The sequence below is a fragment of the Dendrobates tinctorius genome, unplaced genomic scaffold (genome assembly GCF_039654945.1).
Source record: "Dendrobates tinctorius isolate UK_male_01 unplaced genomic scaffold, ASM3965494v1 ptg000083l, whole genome shotgun sequence".
Lineage (NCBI taxonomy): Eukaryota > Metazoa > Chordata > Amphibia > Anura > Dendrobatidae > Dendrobates > Dendrobates tinctorius.
This window is the reverse complement of record NW_027361751.1, coordinates 37,826,857-37,846,969: the sequence shown is the minus strand read 5'-3', so window position 1 is coordinate 37,846,969 and position 20,113 is coordinate 37,826,857. Positions and strand designations below refer to the sequence as shown.

The 20,113-nt window shown below is 41.6% G+C and overlaps 1 protein-coding gene across 3 annotated transcripts in view; it reads right to left on the bottom strand.

Moving 5' to 3' along the window:
- Window positions 1–20,113, bottom strand: part of GHR (growth hormone receptor) — a 489,978-nt gene that overhangs the window by 335,899 nt on the left and 133,966 nt on the right. For all 3 annotated transcript variants that reach the window (XM_073584315.1, XM_073584318.1, XM_073584314.1), the window contains one exon: window positions 7,221–7,293. The gene's annotated coding sequence lies outside the window, so the exon portion shown is untranslated. The remainder of the gene's footprint in view (window positions 1–7,220; window positions 7,294–20,113) is intronic.

The window sequence follows — 20,113 nt, the reverse complement described above, 5'->3', positions numbered from 1 at the left end:
TCTCACGGTCACCTGACTGTAAAAACCAGCCTAGTGACCAGAGATAACCCCGGCGGTCATGTGCACGGTAGTTCTCGCGGTCAGCTCAGTCATCTCGAGAACTGCAGTGGACGCGAACTTCCGGTGGTCACAAAGTAAGACATTATTTAAATTAGTACACATGCGTAGTAAGCTACGTTTCCGCAGTTATTACGCATATGACTAATAATTAGATGTGGTTTTACCGCATCTAATGATAGTCTATGGGAAATTTACGATGCGGGGACTGAGCGTCTCTGCATCGTAATTAGACATGCTGCGGTCTATAAAGACGCGCCGCATGTCCGGTTAGGCAGGTCTGCCAACTGCGTCTCTGAACACTTAGTGGACATGGGATTTCATGAAATCCCATCCACTATGCTATAACATCTGGACGCTGCGGGTTTGACGCTGCGGATGTACGCAGCGTCAAACCCGTAGAATTTACTGACCATGGAAACATACCCTTACTGTTCTCAGGATCCAATCCAGGCAAGCATACGTAGGGTTTAGTGAAGTGCAGCCATTCCTTACGTAAATTAGCTATTTTATTTCTCTTTTTATTTGTTCTATATTTCTTTAAACACTTTTTTGAATTCTTTATTGTTTAGTCCCCCTCCGGACTCCTGATCCACAGGCTGGGCACCAAGATGGCTGTCACGGGGGAGTTTAGGAAGGCACCCAACTGACCCGGCAACCCATCATCTCTCCACAATCTTCTCAAAGGATGGCTATGGGCTTTGAAATGATGGCTACATGCATTTGGACCATTTAAGTGCTGCAGTCAGAGATTGATTGGCTTAGGCCACTGCTGTATACTACAGCCGGCACCAGCTGAGTATGATTCTGGCTCACGTCCTTAGCCCGCTCCATACATCTGCACCCGAAGTATGATCTAATATGTCCCCACATCAGGAGGGGGTTAAACTTGTATTTGGCCATTTTCCTAATCTGTGAGACTCTGAAAACCTTAGAAATCTCAATTGTTATTAAATGTGTCCTGTGAGGATTTGCAGGTCTTGATCTCAATCTCATAATGCTCACTGTCTTCAGGGACCTTTACGTCCTCCTTATCTATTGACCAGGAGAGACTACAAGAAACATTATTAGATTGGTAAAGATGTGGAGGGCTCAGAAGTCCTGACACCTTTATACATGTCGCTGCTTCACCTGCTCTCCACAACAATCATACGCTTTACATCCTATGAAGAAAGGAGCAAATGTTGGCTGTGCTCAGACTCGGAGGAATCTAGAAGCTGCTGCCTCGTGTGCCTTAAGATCAATATTTTAGATTTTAATAAAAATCACAGAAAACGTCCAAGACTCAGATAAGGAACCTAAATTAATTCCTGCTACTCATCATAGAAGCCTTACCACGTACCTCCGGTTATACAGGAAAACGGTTTCCATATCTCCTAGCAAAGAAAATTTTTGCCAAAAATTGAGTAATGTGCAGCTCCACGAGTGAGCACAGGTGGCGATAGAGAGATTATTTATTTAAAAAAAAAAGGGAATACAAGCTGCCGCGGAACCTCTTTATGACTTTTCTTCTGAGAACTTTACACTAAGTGCGACATGAATCAAGCATTTCCTGATTTGGATGCTTATTATTAGTCAACTGTGGATGATGGAGAGGGAAAGATAGTGTTAAAGAGGAGAGTGTAAGTACAAGATATTGGCCAGGGTGTCTAGAAACAGGACATCTTGGCAGGCCGATATCAGGTCGAGCCTCCAGTGCAGGGAGGTTTAGCATATTATTATTATTGTGCATTTGTATAGTGCCATTTATTCCATGGCGTTTTACATGTGAAAAGGGGAAATATAGACAAGTATAATAAACATGTGTAAGACAAGGGACACACAAGTACATAAGGAGAGGGGACCCTGCCTGCGAGGGCTCACAGTCTACAGGGATGGGGGAGGATACAGTAGCAGAGGGTGGAGCAGGTCATGCGGTGGTTCAGTAGACCGAGGATCATATAGATCATATACATAGATAATAAATATAGCATCATTAATATACAAATTTCATCCATCTTTAGACCTTTATATGATGGCCAAAAAACATTTATATAGGCAGCAAGTATAGCATAGGGAAAAAGCCATAGGAACGATTTACCTGACTGCAAAGACTGAGGGGCGCAAAATTTCTATAGAGCAAAAAGAAGTTGCAGCAGCTTCACAAGTGCTGAAGATCGATCAGGTGTCCTGGATCTCTGGGTGAACGCAGCCTAGAACTTAATCAGCATCCTGGTAGATACTGAGATAGATCCGAGAGCCATATTCCCACCACTCTCTGTACTGTAGACAGGCTTGGACTGGTCCACAGGATAACAGGAGAATCCCCCGGTGGGCCGGTGTGCAGGACTGGCTACCACCCTCTTCTATGAGCAGTACTTGGCACAATACACATGAATCACTATGTACAGACAAATTCGATCTTATTCATTTATCAATCTGCCCAGCTCATTGTTATAGAAATTTGTGATTGAGGATAATGTCAGATTTTCATGTAGCTGAAAATTGGGGCCCTGGAGTTGGTTACTGGTGGGCCGGTCGGCGCCATTATTCCCAAGTGCTGAGTGTCAGCGATTCAGGATGGTTAGTGTGCAGCAGTCAAGCATTCGTGATAAAACAGAGAGAAAAGCTTTCCGGCCTGTTATATTTAATGCGACCATTTTATAAGACCTTGGAGACTCATTGCTTAGTAGAACGTTAACTGCTTCTGTACATCTGCGGATAATCTTCTCTCTTAATGAATGAGCATATTAGGTATTTGCCACGTAACGGTGAGGATGATGCACACAGTCATACGACTCATTCAGTAAAACTAGATTTGTTGCCCGTAGCAACCTATCACAGCTCAGTTTTCAGTTTTTTAAAAGCAGTTTCAAAAATAAAAGCTGAGCTTTGATTGGTTGTTACGGGCGTCACTGCTGCACAGTTTTGATAAACGAAGCCATATATGGCATTTGGAATAAGAAAGAATTAATAAATGTAATAATTTTTATTTCTATAGCGCCAACATATTCCACATCCCTTTACAATTCAGAGGTGACATGTACAAAATAAACACATAATTCAACACTTACAAAGAGGACTGAGAGCCCTGCTGCTCGCAAGCTTTCAATCTATGAGGAAACAGGGGGGACACGAAGAGTATATGGTAAAAAGTGCTGATATTGTACGGTACAGCCATCAATGTAACACATAGGGTATTCACATAATGCTGCATGAACCGGTCACCAGCCAGTATGTGTACAAGTACAGATACAGAGGGGTATTAATGGAGGGAGTGGGACCAGGTCGGATACAACACGGACCAGATTTAGAAGAAAATGTTGTATGGGCAAAACAGGAATAGTTACATAACTGAGTTGAGGCCATAGGCCAGTCTAAAGTAGTGTGGGTTTAGGTGACAGTGGATGTTGGGAAATTAATCGAATTTTCCGGGATAGTGTATTCCAGAGAAGTGGCGCAGAACGCGAGATGTTTCGGAGACAGGAGTGGCAGGTTCGGATTATTGAGGATGTTAGTCTAAGGTCATTAGTGGAATGGAGGGCACGGGTAGGGTGATAGAAAGAGTTGAGGGAAGTCTTAAACCAAAAAATAGGAGTATAAACAAACTTATACAATACAAATTCATGTGGACAAAAATACTATAAAACCAAAACAAAACCACATAAAACAAAATTTTCCAAAACTGGTATAATTAATATAAATATATATTTTATTAAGGACACTAAGCATCAAACATGACACATTAAAAACTACAATACAAGACAATACTAGCAAAGCAAGGGAGGTGGGTCAGCACACACAGTCTACTGAAAACATGATAAAGTCTATAACATGATTTCTATAAAATAAAAATATATTTTTTCTCCATTAATTTGTGGTTATAAAGGGGATAAAGAGAGGGGAAACTATATATAACAAAGTGCAGTGCATATAAATAAGTTATTTCCCAATAAGGTGCTCTGAATTTAATTATTAACCACATATACCTCAATGGAGATAAACATTTCAAGTACTAACCAGGATTCATGTTGTGCGTGCCGTCCCCACCACCCCTCACTTACTTTTTTAGTATTGTCTTGTATTGTGATTTTTAATGTGTCATGTTTGGTGTCCTTAATAAAATATTTATTTATATTAATTATACCAGTTTGGGAAAATGTTGTTTATGTGGTTTTGTTTTGGTTTTAGAGTTGAGGGGAGAGTTGTAGAGCTGTGTAGAATTTTGGAGAGCTTTGTGGGTGAGAGTGACACGATTCTGTTGTTCTCTGTTGTAGATGGGCAACCAGTGGAATGGCTGGCACAGGGTAGAGTCATCGGTGTAGTGGTTGGAGAAGGGAGAGTTTAGCAAGAGGAAGACCGATTAGTAGAGAGTTACAATAGTCCAGACAAGGATGAATAGGAGGAACAGTAAAATTTTTTGCAGAGTCAAAGGAAAGATAAGTTTGAATTCTAAAAGTGTTTTTGGGGTGTAGGTGACATGAGCGAGTGATCAGGTGTGGGGAGTGAAGAAAAGATCTGAGTCAAATATAACCCCAAGCCAATGAGTGTGCTGTTTCGGGCTGTTTTGGAGTTATTGTAGAACCACTCACGGAAATGGAATATTGGGTAGAGGGAGGAAACACAAGGAGTTCAGTTTTCAACAGATTTAGTTTTAGAAAGAGGGAGGAAATGATAGAGACAGCGGACAGATAATCACTGGTATTTTGTAGCAATGCAGGGGTGATGTCATGAATTGGAAATCCGCACAGAATACAAGTCCCAATCACTCTCGTCAGTCTTAGTAATGATACAGTTTTATCTAATAACATAAGAGGGTAATGGTAAATGACTGGTATAAAGCAGTTTGTACAATATAATGAAGTAATAGCGAAAAAGAAGAATTATATTAGACATTTCATCACAATGTACCTAGATAGGTGTTCAATGCAAATTGTATTTCTTCAGAAAACCCACGTACGCAGTATATCCGCTCAGGGGGATACATATATAAAAGGATTTTCTCACCTCAGACACATGTAATACCCCAGAGTTGGGGCATTACAATATTATTTTTATAATGTAGAGAATTCGGCAATTTTAGAATAGACTTGGAGATGAGCTAGGATAGTCAGCGAACAGCCGGAAAACTTGTAGGGGAGTTATTCCCCCGTTCCAGTGGGCCTTATGGTGATTGACAAACCTGAAGAAAATAAGTAGGATAGCCTAAGGATTAACACCTGAGGGTCAGAACGAATTCCCTAGTCCTCCAGAGCTCACTTATCCTAATGAAAACTGTACACTGTGGACGCAGGAGAAGTACAGGACCGAAGGGTAGTATCCCATAACATGGCTGCTAATATAGACATCTTACAAAATAATGAAGGTTAGATGGAGCAGGGATTTTGGGGTCCTCTGGGGAATGACACCCCAGAGGGATGGCGAAAACTCTGTTGTGTCAGCTTGGATAACAGGATAGGCTCTGACTGCACTCACTGACTCGCTGCTTATCTCGTCTCATATGTGCTGCTTCCTGTATCTGACGCCATGTGCCTTTCTTTCGGAACTTTGGGCATCTTAAACATATAATACCATCTATGGCTGTGTACCTTTTTAGCTGTTGCTTAACTCCTTCTTAACCTATGACGTACAGGTACATCATAGGTCGTGTACTGGCATTAGATGCGGGCTCCGGCGCTGAGCCCGAATGTTTTCAGGCACATGACAGCAGATCTGATCTGCTCTCATGTGCCCCAACAGCTGCTGGTGGAATCACAATCCGCCCACAGCAATTAACATGTTAAATGATGTTGTCAATCTTAGAAGAGATCAGTTTATCCTTGAGTTTGAGCAGAGCAATACACCAAGAGACTTTAGGCCCTCATACACATTAGATGATATTATCGGGTTCGGCAGAAGGTATAACGTGTATATAGGCACCGGTCGACTGGTGGTCAGGAGAGATGTCTATCGTGCATGTTCAATTTCAGAATGCCAATCACATTGTTCTCCTGGAGATAAGCCAACATGTCAGTAGGCAGCTTTCTCATGTGGGGGTAATGCCTCTTTCACACTTCAGTTTTTTGCATCAGTCAAAATCCGCCAAAAGGACGGATGGCGGATGCGTTTTAGTACTGATGACAACGGATGGCACCCGTCCGTTTTTTTGACGGATCCGACAAATGAAGAATTTTAAAGGAATCGCAGGAGAGAGAGAGAGAGAGAGAGAGAAAATTTTTTGTCCGGCACCCAGAAAGAATTTCGGGTTAAATGAGTGTCTGGAGGATCCGCCACAGAAAAAAACGTTGCAAGCTCCGTTTTGAAATCTTTGAGGATGGTAACGGACAGGAACTTTTGGCGGATGCGCAAAAAAAACGGATGCAACGGACGGCAATCCGTCACAATCCGCCAATAATGGAAGTGAATGGGGAAAAAAACGGATCCTCAAAAGAAAATTGCGGATCCGTTTTTTTCAAAACCTGGCAGATTGTGACTGATTGTAAAAAACTGAAGTGTGAAAGAGGCCTAACACAGCAATGCTCAGCCGAGCAGTCACTCTTCTGTATATGGAGTACTCAGCTGAGACGGTTGTCGGTCAAATGACCAGCCAAAGCATCATATGGCCGATCTAATGTGTATGGCCAGCCTTTCTACTAAGCAGTAGACTGCTTTGTGTATGCTTGAGGATAAGCTGGACACTTTTCTTGAGCTTTCAGTGGGTGTCTCAGTGACCAGATCAACACTTATCAAACAAATTAAAAAACAGGCCATAACGTATCTAAACTTTTTTTTTTTTTTTACAGTTTAGCTATCCTATAATAGACTTCAGTGTCTGCACACTTCCTCCAAAGACACTCTTGCTAAATACATTGGCTATGGTTTGTCTTGGACCGATAGTTGACAGTATAGTGGCTCAGTGGTTAGAACTTTTGCTTTGTCGCTCTGGGTTCAAATCCTACCAAAAGGTATGTTTGTGTGGGTTTCCTCTGGATTCCCTGGTTTCCTTCCACACTCCAAACACATACTGATAGGGAATTTAAATTTTGAGCCTCAATGGGGACAGCGATAACAATATCTGTAAAGCTCTGTGCTATATGTTGGCGTTATATAAGTGAGCATAAAAAATAATAAGTAAATATAGTATGAGCTTATGCAATACATTTCAAAAAAACATAAACCTGTAGATCATTAGTATTGTACCCTACCTCCAGTTGTCTGGATGCTACACTTGGTTCCAGGAGACATGGAGAGAAGATTTTTGAAGAACAGGCTCAGAATCTACAAGAGAAAAATCAAATAAACAAACGTTAAGCCACAACTTAAGTAAAATGGCATCGTAGGATAATGGATGTGTTTGACATCCTTGATGGTACAGTAAGACATGCAAAAATGAGATACATATAAATAATGTGATCATGAAAGTCTTACTGCACTGTTGGGTCTAATTCAAAGAGTAATGGGCAAGCCCTTTTTGTGGGAGTGAAAAACTGTAGCACGGAAAAATAGCACCCAAACTCACCAATATTTCGGCTATGTAATTTGTTTCATCTGATCTCAGTTGCAGCTATGCATTTTGAACCCCTTTTGGTTTGAGTTTGACTACCAGTCCACTACAAGACCTCATGTGTAGGCAGACAGGCAGTTTTTGACTTCCTGTGAAGTATAGGATAACAACATCTACTATCAAATCCCTCCATCAGCTCTCAGACTCTTGCCTTCTCCACAAAACCTCCCTTGTTCCTTTACATGCCATGCAGTTGAGGAGATCAAAAAGTAGTGTTATAAATCAGGCCAAACCCAAATGCCTGCACCTGTTTTCCCCACCCCTTCCTCCTCCAGCCATGGTGCACATTCATCTCATGGGCATACACTATATTATTTAAGTATTTGGACACAGATGAATTATACTCAATATCTCTTTCTAAATCAATAGGCATTACTATGGAGAAGGTCCGCCCTTTTCAGCTATAACTATTTCCACTCCTCTGGAAAAGTTTCCTAGAAGAATTTGGAGATGTCGGCATCCAGAAAAGCTTTTGTGAGGGCAGACACTGATGTTGGATTAAAGGTCCTGGTTCACAATCTTCATTCTAGTTCATCTCAAAGGTCCTCAATGTGGTTGAGATCAAGACTTTGTGTGACCAGTCAAGTTCTTCCACGCCAAACTCCCCCAACTGTGTCTCTATAGACCTTGCATTGTGCACTAGGGCACAGTCATGCTGGAACAGAAAAAATCCTTCCCCAAGCTGTTCCACGGAGTTGGATGCATACAATTGTCATGGTATGCTGAAGCATTAAGATTTAAATCTCTTGATGTCAATCTCCAAAAAACAACCCTATAACATAATTCCTCCTACAACAAATTTTACAGCTGGCACAATGTAGTGAGGCAGGTAACGCTCACCAGGCATTCACCAAACCCAAACTTGTCCATCAGACGGCCCGATTGAGGCATGTGATCGGTCACTCCATAGAACATGTTTCCACTGCTCAAGAATCCTGTAATGGCAGATTTACATCACTCTGATGCTTGATATTGTCCTTGGTGATGTAAGGCTGCAGGCAGCTGCTTGGCCATGGAAACTCTAGCCATGAAGCTCAATGTGCACAGTGTTTGTGCTGATGTTAATACCAGAGGAGGTTTGGACTCTGCAGGTATGGAGATAAAAGAGCGTTGGTGACTTTTAGTAACTCGGTGAACATACTCTAACTGTGGTTGAGTTGCTGTAGTTCCTTCTACTTTTCAATCATACCACAGATCATGCATAATGGAATAAGTAGGAGGGAAGAAGTCTGATAAATAGACTTGTTACAGTGATAGTGGCACACCCCACAAGGCCGTGGGGTACTCGGTACTGGGCCGATCCTTCAGGGAATGTCGCGGCGGCAGTGACCCGGTCCATGGCCCTGGGCATCCAGTAAAATAAATGAGGAGGAAAGTTTATAGGATATAAACTTGTGACACCACCTGTGGTGTTCGGCAATAAGGGGATGGCCGACGCTGCCTAAGGAGACCACTGGGGCTGTTGGTGATGCAGCAGAGTTGTTACAGCTCTCCACGGGTAGAGCTAGGCCCCAGGGCAGTTATAGTTCTTATAAAGGATAGTGACATTGGGGTGCAGGACTGAGGGAATAATGAATAACTGCAGACACATGAACTGTAGTTTCCTTTACCTTTACTTGATGGTTTGGAATGCAGACCGGGGCACTGCTAACAGATGGAAATGGAGTTTCAAACAGCCTGGAAGCAATTTAGGGTCCTCTAAGCCAGACACAGTTGGAGGCCTCCTTGCTGAGCTGTCCTCAGAGGTCCTTGCTGCTTAAAGCTATGCTTGAGCCTCTGTTCCTTATTGTCCTAGTACTTGCCCGTCTAGTAGGCAGCTGGAGCCTATTGCAGGTGTCGCTCCTTTGTGGCGGCTCTGAGCTCTGATATGCTGCTGTGCCCCTAGTGATGGGCTAGAGGACCTGCAGTTCCCTGCCCTCTGAATTTAGCTGCTGGGACTATTGTACCCGAGCAGCCACGGACTTCGGTGTCCAGTTTTAGCGCTCTGTTCTGGGGTGAGCTTGGTCACAGCTCCACTCCCCAGCTTTTTCCAGACTTCTCTCTTCCTCTATAACTCTTCTCTGACTCAGACTACAACTCTAGTTTGGGGACAAGCTCCTCACTCTTCTAGTCCCCACCACTGACTGCCTAACCCCACCTTCAGTTCAGAACTAACAGAGAAGCTCCCCTAAAACCGGGTTTTGAGCTCTCCCTTCTGGTCTGGAGTCAGGAAAAGTGTTGAATGCTGATGTTACCTGACCAGGGAACTCCTCCTTGCTTCCAGGCATGACATCACCCCCTGTGAGGGAGGCAATGCCACTGTGGCAACCAGACTCCTGGGATGCCACAATAGCATCCTATTACAGAACCACGCTGGTATGGGTGAGCTCTTAAGGATGAGCCATTCTCATTGTTAGCGAAGGCAGTCGACAAGGCTAGGGGCCGGGTTTTTATACACCTGCATGCTGATGGGACTGAATGAAAAACCTGAAATAAATTTTTAAGATGTGTGCCTGAAACACTTTTGTCAAGGATCTTTACATCTTCATCTTTACATGGATTAACGCTGTGGCTGGATAGACCTCATGTTTTATGCACACTATGGGGAAGTATCAGGAGACAATGCAATGGGGCAAAAGTTCATGTCTGCAGTATGTCAGGCATACATATTTTAGGTGCACCGTAAGGTAGAATATGAAAACCAAATGTCCATTAGAATAGTTGAATAATTATTTTTAGCCTAAGCACATCACCGTGCAATCATAATACAGTTATAAGTGAGCAACTACACAATGTAGCCTATGGGCTTCTAAAAACTAGGGCCCATTGCAACTGATTATCTACAGAGCCCCAGAGCAAGAATAGACAGTATGGGCAAGCTGATTCCTATAAGTCTCATAAATCTCATAATGTTACATTCAGCTGCGTAAATCAAAACTCTGTTAATACCCGAAGCTAATAATTTGACGCTCACTCACGTATTGCCATTATACACGTTCCTCCAGAGCTTTGTGTCATAAATCTCTTAGTAAATGTTTCCATACATGAGCACAATTGATGGCCTTAGGTGGACAGTAGTGTAGAGTGTTCTTTATTTTTAGGTTTCTGTAGCAGATACCTGGGGTTACTTATCAGCGTTACTACACATAGAGAAAAGTGCCCGTAGAAATTCACGATAGGAACCACTTGAGTGGTAAACCATGTAGAGTATCTATGTCTAGAAACACTTTGAAGGCCAAGGAGATTTCCTCTAACTTGCTAATACAGAAGTTAAATCTATCTATGTCCATCATTAAATATATTAATTTGTTTCCTTTCATTTACCTGGATTATATCTAAAGTGTATAAAATATATTCTAGTTGATAAGTATCAATAGAATACTATAAATCAGTGGTGGCGAATTTTTTTTTCTGCCTTCGGGCCTTGTGCGTTAACTCTGCCCACAAATTTCATCCTAGCACTGGTGTCAGGACATAATCTTTCAATGCATGCACCTCAGCGTTCAGTAGTGAGCACTGGGTGCGCATGCTCAAGGAGCAAGAAGAAATTAATGGGCAGGCAAAGTACATCTGCCAGCCCAAGCACTGTAGTGCTTGGGAATCTGCCCGAGAGCCGGATGAAAGGTCATCGAGGGCCGTAAACGGCCCGCGGGCCTAAGGTTCCCCACCCCTGCTATAGATGATCCATAGGATCAAATCTGTCTTGAACAACATGTCTTATTTTTAAGGTCCCCATACACATTAGACAGTCGTCGGTCAATGAGACTGTCCCAGACACAGGAATGCTTGGCTGAGCACTCCTGTGTTCTCTTTGAGTCGCTGCCAGACTTTCAACGGCTTAAAGGAAATACCGGTACAGTTAGGTCCATATATATTTGGACAGAGACAACATTTTTCTAATTTTGGTTCTAGACATTACCACAATGAATTTTAAACAAAACAATTCAGATGCAGTTAAAGTTCAGACTTTCAGCTTTCATTTGAGGGTATCCACATTAAAATTGGATGAAGGGTTTAGGAGTTTCAGCTCCTTAACATGTGCTATTTAAAGGGACCAAAAGTAATTGGACAGATAAAAAAAATTGTAAATAAAATGTTCATTTCTAGTACTTGGTTGAAAACCCTTTGTTGGCAATGACTGCCTGAAGTCTTGAACTCATGGACATCACCAGACACTGTGTTTCCTCCTTTTTGATGCTCTGCCAGTGTTAGGGAAGGCGGAACGCACTAATAAATAAATAAGTGCGTTCGCCGCCCGAGGTCCACCATGCAGTAGTTGTTACACCGCTGCTAGATAATGGCAGACACACAATATGGCGGTATATCGCACGCGGGTAGAACGTCACCCGGTGTGCACAGAGCGTACTCTGTTAAAATTCATTGTGGTAATGTCTAGAACCAAAATTAGAAAAATGTTGTCTCTGTCCAAATATATATAGACCTAACTGTATGTAAAAAAAAAAAGTTTTCAATGTTTTGACTTAAAAGTTTTACCATAATTAGTGAAAAACATTAAATACTGCAATTTTTTTTATAAGTTTTTAATTCAGCCACTGGTGGTTGCCATTTTTATTTGCTGTCGTGTAAGTGGAAGAGAAAGACACTTGCACAACACAGATACAGCAGTCCTAGGCCATAGCTGACTGTGGTCGGCATCTGACCCCATCTCCTATTCTGTGGCCATATCAACTGGTCACAACAGGGGGAAGCCAGGCACCATTTTTTTGTAGCTAAACATTTTACAATGGGTTACAATTTCCATATGTCACATGTATTTACTGTGATCTGTCCTAAGCCGTTAAGTAATTACCATTGAGCTCTGGGCACCAGCACTGCGGTGGTGATTTCGTCTAGTAACTTATACTCACTGCTGGATATAGTCACGGCCGCAGCTCTGTGCCTGGATCTGATGAGATCACTGCGTTAATTACTGTGAACTGAATGGACTAGTCATAGAATGTAAGATTTAGGCCGGAGTCACACTACTGTTCAATACGGCCGAGTGTTATGCAATAAAACATCACATAGCACTCGGCCCAGTGTTACTCTATGGGGCAGTCCACATCTGCAATTTTCTCATGCTGAATCGGTATGTGAGAACAATCGCAGCATGTTGTGATTCACACCGAGACTCGGTCAAGTCTCGGCTCACTCACACCTATATAAGTCTATCACACCTATCACACCTATGTAAGTCTATCACACCTATATAAGTCTATGGGTGCAAGTGACATAATGCATAGCACTCTGATTTCTCTGATGGAGAAATAATAATAATAATCTTTATTTATATAGCGCTAACATATTCCGCAGCGCTTTACAGTTTAACAGTTTCAAAACACAAGTCATAAGTAGCAACGTTAATAATACAATAATTAAAGCAAAATAAGACAAAATAAGACGACCCTGCTCGTGAGAGCTTACAATCTACAATGAGGTGGGGGAGATACAGAGTACAGGTGTGTATTTACAATGGTATATTTACAATGAAGGTCCAGCCATCTTGAGGGAGTGAAGGATGGATGGAGATAGTGAATGGGCTATACACGCACACTTACACATAGAATGACTTTGATTAGTGAACGTGATAGGCCGCTCTGAACAAATGTGTTTTGAGGGAACGCCTAAAACTATGCAAATTGTTGTTAGTCCTAATTTCTTGGGGTAGAGCATTCCAGAGGATAGGGGCCGCAAGGGAGAAGTCTTGGATTCGGGAATGGGAGGTACGGATTAGTGCAGAGGTTAGTTGATAGTCATTTGCAGAGCGCACGATCGGTTAGGCCGATAGACAGAAATGAGGGAGGAGATGTAGGGGGGTGCCGCACCGTGGAGAGCTTTGTGGGTGAGAACAAGTACTTTGAATTGGATCCTATAATGAATGGGCAGCGAGTGTAATGACTGACGAAGAGTGGACGCGTCCGAGTACCGATTAGCCAGATGGATGATCCTGGCTGCTGCATTAAGTATGGACTGGAGAGCAGATAGTCGAGTGACGGGGAGGCCAATTAATAGAGCGTTGCAGTAATCCAGGCGGGAGTGGATCAATGCTTACAATGGAGAAATTACTTTCTTCACCTCGTCCGCAGCTGTGCTCCGATCCTCTCTATGCGAGAGGATCGGATCACAGTAGAATGACACTTGGCTCATGCTCGCAGCAGAGCAGGAGCCAAGGGTCATTTGCATATCGCATCCGATGCTCTCGCATGCCATGCTAGTGTGACTCCAGCCTTACAAGGGACTTCCAGGATCATGGTGTTCAATGCAGGATTCACGAAAACATCTCAGACAGATGTCTGTCCAGCCTCGGTTTGAAGACTTCCATTGAAGGAAAATACGCTACCTCTTGTGGCAGCCTGTTCCACTCATTGACCACCCGCACTGTCAAAAAGTTTTCTAATATCTAATCTGTATCTTCTCCCTTTCAGTTTCATCCCATTACTTCTCGTGTTTCCATGTACAAATGAGAATAAGGATGATCCTTCTACACAGTCACATCCCTTCAGATATTTGTAGGCAGCTATTAAGTCTCATCTTATCCTTCTTATTTGCAAAATAAGCCATTTCTTGCAGGACATACTTTGCAGTCCGCTCACCATCCTGGTTGCTCTTCTCTGAACTTGCTCCAGTTTTTCAATGTATTTTTTAAAATGTGGTGCCCAGAACTGTGTGTATTCCAGATGAGGTCTGACCAAGGAGAAGTAGAGGTGGAGAATTACTTCATGTGATCTAGACTATGCTTCTCTTAATACATCCTAGAACTTTTGCCTTTTTTGCTGCTGCATCTTACTCTTGACTCATGTGCAGTCTGTGACATATAGGTATACCAAATCTTTTTCACATATTCTGTTGCTAAGTTCTAGTCCTCCTATTCTGTAGATATTATTTTAAGTGTTTTTTTCCCCAAATGTAGAATCTTGCATTCCTTCCTGTTAAATACCATTCTATTGGTCGCTGCCTATTTTTCAAGCTTATCTAGAGTTAGCTATCCCTCCTGTCTTTGCATTGTCTGCAAATTTGATTAGTTTACCTTCATTTCCCTTATCTAGTTCATTTATAACATGTTGAACAACACTGGGGCCAGGACAGAGACTTGTGGTACTCCACTTGAAACACTCTTCCAGTTGTATCTGCAACCATTTATTACCACTCTTTGAGTACGATCACTGAGGCAGTTATGAATCTACCTAACCGTAACCTTGTCAATCCTATACTTGGTCATTTTTTCTATAAGAATAGTATGAGATACTTCATCAAATGCTTTGCTGAAGTTGAGATATAATATATCTACCTCATTTCCCTGATCCACCCAGTCAGTGATTCCATCATAGAAAGAAATTAGATTAGTCTGGCATGACTTGTTTGCTACAAACCCATGCTGGCTCTGGTTCATTACTGTATTCTTATCCAAGTACTGACATACATGCTGTTTAATAATTTGTTCAAAGATCTTTCCTGGTGTAGAAGTAAGGTTCACTGGCCTGTAATTTCCTGGCTCTATCTTCTTTTCTTTTATGAAGATATGGACAATATTTGCCTTTCTCCAATCTTCTGGGTCTTCTCCTGTCCTCTATGATTTTTCAAAGACTCTGGCTAGTGGTTCTGCAATTTCCTCAGCTAACTGTCAGTACCCTAGGATGTAATTCATCTAGATGAGGAAATTGAAAATAATTACAATTAGCTAAGTGTTCCCTCACCATCTCTCTGTTTATAGATAGTGTGGATTCTTTTATTCCTTCGATGGCCCCGTTGAAGGTCAGTTGATGTTACAATTGCTTTCTTAGAGAACACAGATGCAAAATAGGAAATGAAAAGTTCAGGCTTCTCAACATCATTTTTGACCACTTCATCCTTTTAATCTTGTAAAAATCCTATAGCATCTTTGGTTCTTCTTTTGCTTTTGACATACCCAAAAAACACTTTTTTATTGCTTTTTGTGTCCCTTGCAAGCCTCACTTCATTACTGGCTTTAGCTCTTCTAACTCTTGCCCTGCATTCCCTGCAGAGAGCATTATATTGTTCTTTAGATATGCCCCCTCTTTCCATTTAATATACATTTATGTTTTTCCTTTTTTTAACTGGTGTTTAAGTTCTGTGTTCATCCATCCTGGTCTCTATAAATGCTTCCAATTCTTTCTTCTTTCGGATGGTTACTGATTGTGCAGTGAGAATTTAATTTATCATAATAAACCCATCCTTCTTGTACATGTTTGTCCTTTAGAACATCCAGCTATTAGACCTTTCCTATCCTCTTTTTGAGTCCATTAAAATCTGAAGTCCAACCTTAAAATCTGAGTCCTCACTGGTCTTCCTCCTCTTGTAATCCAAAATTTGAAGATAGCATGATTGCTGCCTCTTAAATTTCTGACAACCTTTACTTCCTCAACCATTTCCTCCCTCTTGTTAAAGGGAACCTGTGCACAGTAACCTTGAGATAGCGTCAGGTTGGTGCCATTATACTGACTAAAATGATACCTCGGTTGATGAAATCTGTCTTGTGGTTGTTGTTTAATCTTTATTTTCAGTTAATAATATGCTTGCGCTCCGGGCAGCCTGTGCTGTGGATGGAGCTTCTGTGGTGCCCTGTTTACATATGTATCTGTATGGGCTTATGACAGGTTACTGATCCCTCAGTAACCTGCCTTCTATTTTGCATACTGAATATAATATATATTGAAAAAAAAAAGTCACATTCATTAGGCAGGCGCCGTTGCCTGCGCTGCAGCATGATCGCATGTATAATATGCATTTAATCATTTTATTTGCTGATATAAATTTATTCAGAAAAAAAACAATTCTCTCAAAATCCGATTGATCCGATCCAATAGATGCTACTGTGCAGGCATTGCCGGCGCCATCTTGCTAGAGGGAAAAAAAAATTGTCTCCATCAAAATGGCGCCAGCGGCATCTGCGCAGTAGCATCAACATATATTGAAGTCATGGCCGAAAGTGTTGGCACCCTTGAAATTGTTCCAGAAAATGAATTATTACTCCCAGAAAATTATTGCAATTACACCTGTTTTGTTATACACATGTTTATTTCTTTTGTATGTATTGGAACAATAAAAAACAGAGAAAAAAGCAAACATAATTTCACCCAAAACCTCAAAAACGGGCCGGACAAAATTCTTGGCACCATTAATTTAATATTTGGTTGCACACCCTTTGGAATAAATTACTGCAATAATCAATTCCTATAACCATCAATAAGCTTCTTGCAAGATTCTTACACATCTCAACTGGAGTTTTGGACCACTCTGCTTTTACAAAGTGCTCCAGGTCTCTCATATTTGAAGGCGCCTTTGCCCAACAGCAATGTTAAGATCTCTCCACTGGTGTTCAATTGGATTTAGATCCAGACCCATTGCTGACCCCTTCAGACCTCTCCAGCTCTTTGTTTCCATCCATTTCTGGGTGCTTCTTGAGGTCATTGTCCTGCTGGAAGACCCATGACCTAAGATGCAAACCCAGCTTTCTAACACTGGGCTCTACATTGCGACCCAAAATCCTTTGGTAGTCTTCAGATTTAATGATGCTGTTATGAATGAGTCACCGTAGGAGGCAAAAACAGAAATACTAGCTAAGTCCAGAAAATCAGAGAAGTTGGCAGCTATCGGATTACAGACCCCTGAACCTATCAACAACAACTAGCAGTAGCCGTGGGGGTTCCTACGGTGCCCTAGACCCCTCGATCACAGCCGGAGAACTACATAGCCTAAAGACAGAAAGGGAAAACTAAACTGCCCCAGAGCAGACCCCAAAGCAATAGGAAGCCCCCAACATATAATGACGTGAAGCAAGATGAAAAAACACTCACACAGATAGAAAGATAGGCTGAGCAAACGATAGGGCCCAAGCTAACTACAAAGGACAGGATAGAAAAGCTGCTGTCTGTAATCCTCCAAAACCCTATCAAAACAAGAGCCAACAGCTGATAGGGAAAAAAGCCCTGAAGAAGCTAGGCTTCAAAAAGACTATATCAGTACTCAGGTATTTTCTGAAGACAGAGCAAAAACGAATTCAGCTCACCCCAGCAGGGAATGGCAGAAATCCAGAAAAACAAAGAAAAACAAAACCAAAACACAAATGCAAAAAGGAGAGCAGAAAACTTAGCTTTTGAGGAGCAGGAATCAGACTGGTCTCCTAGAATCCCTCAGAGAGATCACCAGCAAGACAGAAGGGCGTTGGCTGCCTTATATCCAGTCAGCAATTCCCGTCAGCCAGTCATCATCATCCTGCCCAGATGCTTGGTAATCAGCCTCACTACCTTCCTTCACCAGAAGAGGGAGTTCATCAGACCTCAATCGTGAAGGGGAAAATGAACTCACAACAGATGCCTTGCATACAGTCAAGGCACACAGTGCCTTATGCTGCAAAACAACCCCAAAATATCTTTGAAGTTCCACTATACTTGACTGTAGGTACTGTGTTCTTTTCTTTATAGGGCTCATTCTGTTTTCGGTAAACAGTGGAATGATATGCTTTACCAAAAAGCTCTATTTTGGTCTCATCTGTCCACAAGACGCTTTCCCAGAAGGTTTTTGGCTTACTCAAGTACATTTTGGCAAACTGCAGTCTAGCTTTTTTATGTCTCTTTGTCAGCAGTGGGGTCCTCGTGGGTCTCCTGCTATCACATTTAATTTAATGAAAATGTCGAAGGATAGTTCACGCTGACAATTTGCTTTTTTTCCCCCTTTGTTCTGTCTTTTGTTGTTGTTCCAATTCACACAAAGGAAATAAACGTGTAATTGCAATAATTTTCTGGGAGAAATACTTCATTTTTTGGAACAATTTCAAGGGTGCCAATAGTTTCGTCCATGACTGTATATGTGGGGAGCCGTCACCAGCTTTTCACAGAGCAGTTATCCTACATGACAGACATAAGGTAACAATTAAAATACAGCATAAGGTCTTATTCACACGTCAATATTTTTAATCAGTGTTTGTATGCCAAAACTAGGAGTGGAACTCTCAGAGAAAAACTATTATTGAAAGATTGACATCTGTTCTATGGTTTGGAGACCCTCCTGGTTTTGGCACACAAATACTGATGAAATACTGATCAAAAAACTGATGTGTGAATAATACCTAATTTTGTTTTACAGCAGATTTAGATTGTGCTATGACTTCCTGCAGTGTTAGAGTCTGATAGGGCTGCTTTATTTTGATTGGAGAGTTGGAGACCAAATTGTTAACTTGACTTTTGAAAAGGCCACCCTGTCTGAAATGACGGTAAATTAATGCGTAAAACCGGGTCACATTACACTTTACAGAGTAGTATGCTGAACTGTGAAGGCTGCAGCCCATCAGAGGCCACTGATAGACTGCAGCGCTCACATAATATAAACAATGTCACAAAGTCACCAGGGGACGCATCGCACAAAAGCGGAGAGAAGGTGCATGTCCGGGAGGCAAGCATGCACATTGCGAACATTCAAATGGGTGTTGTACGGTAGTAGACAATCCCTTTAAAAATCTGAATCTTTTGGTTCTAATTGACCAGGCAATTTTCCATTTTTTTTTTTTTTTTGTTAATTACCAGTAACTTTAAAAAAAATTTAACTTTTTGACTTTTCAAATTTACACTAAAACAGGAGGAAATTGTGTTCTTTTTAACCATATCTACATTTTTTTCATTTGAATTGAGCTATAGAGTTCCTATAGAATCCTTGACATATTTCTCTTCAGCCCAGTGATTTTTTTTTCCATCCTTTTTCAGGTCAAGGAGACCTCAGGTGTTAGTCCTAACATCAGCACGAGGTCTGTCTTAATTGCAATATTACCAGCCAAGATTATGTTTACAGTCACTATAAATGTTTATTTCAGTCTATGAGTTACAAGTAGCATTATAAAATACTTTACTATCTACAGTGCAGTGAACCGGTAAACTAGATCTTATCTAGCACAATAGGAGCGTGCTTGAAGATTTGTTGAAAGAGTTGTTGTGCGGCCTTTAATTACAGTTCTGCAGTAACTCTAAGTGACTGCAGACTTGTGAATCTTCACATCGCGCACTTTGAGGATTCTCCAGTGCCGGAAGCGTAAGGTGCATGAAAGCAAGTAAATAATTTGCATAAATGTGGTCACGTTCCGACTAGTCGTGAGCAGCGTCACTCAATGCAAGTGAATTGAGCAAAGCTGGACACGTCTAGTTGGAATGTGGCTGGGAGTATGCAAATCGCATACTTGCGGTCATATGACCGCCCGCTCCATGCAATGCGCCTGATGTGAGGATTCACAAATCTGCAGTAACATAGATTGTAAGGCTTTAACTTATTTATTCATCCTTTAGGTCAAAATGTGACTAATAGCATATGTTTGATAAGTTTGTTTAATCAAAATCGATGCAAATAGATGCAAATCATAAAAGAAAGTAGTGCTTTCTGGATATAACTTGCCATCTTTTATAAAAGGGTCCTGTCAAGTTCTTTAAAGGGATGGCCTGATACCTCAAATGGCCTTTTCAATATCTATTTTTACATCATAAGCAGTTTTGTGATTACCGGTAGCTTTATTACAAAATACAGAAAATTTCTCCCTATCCTGCTAATCCCTAA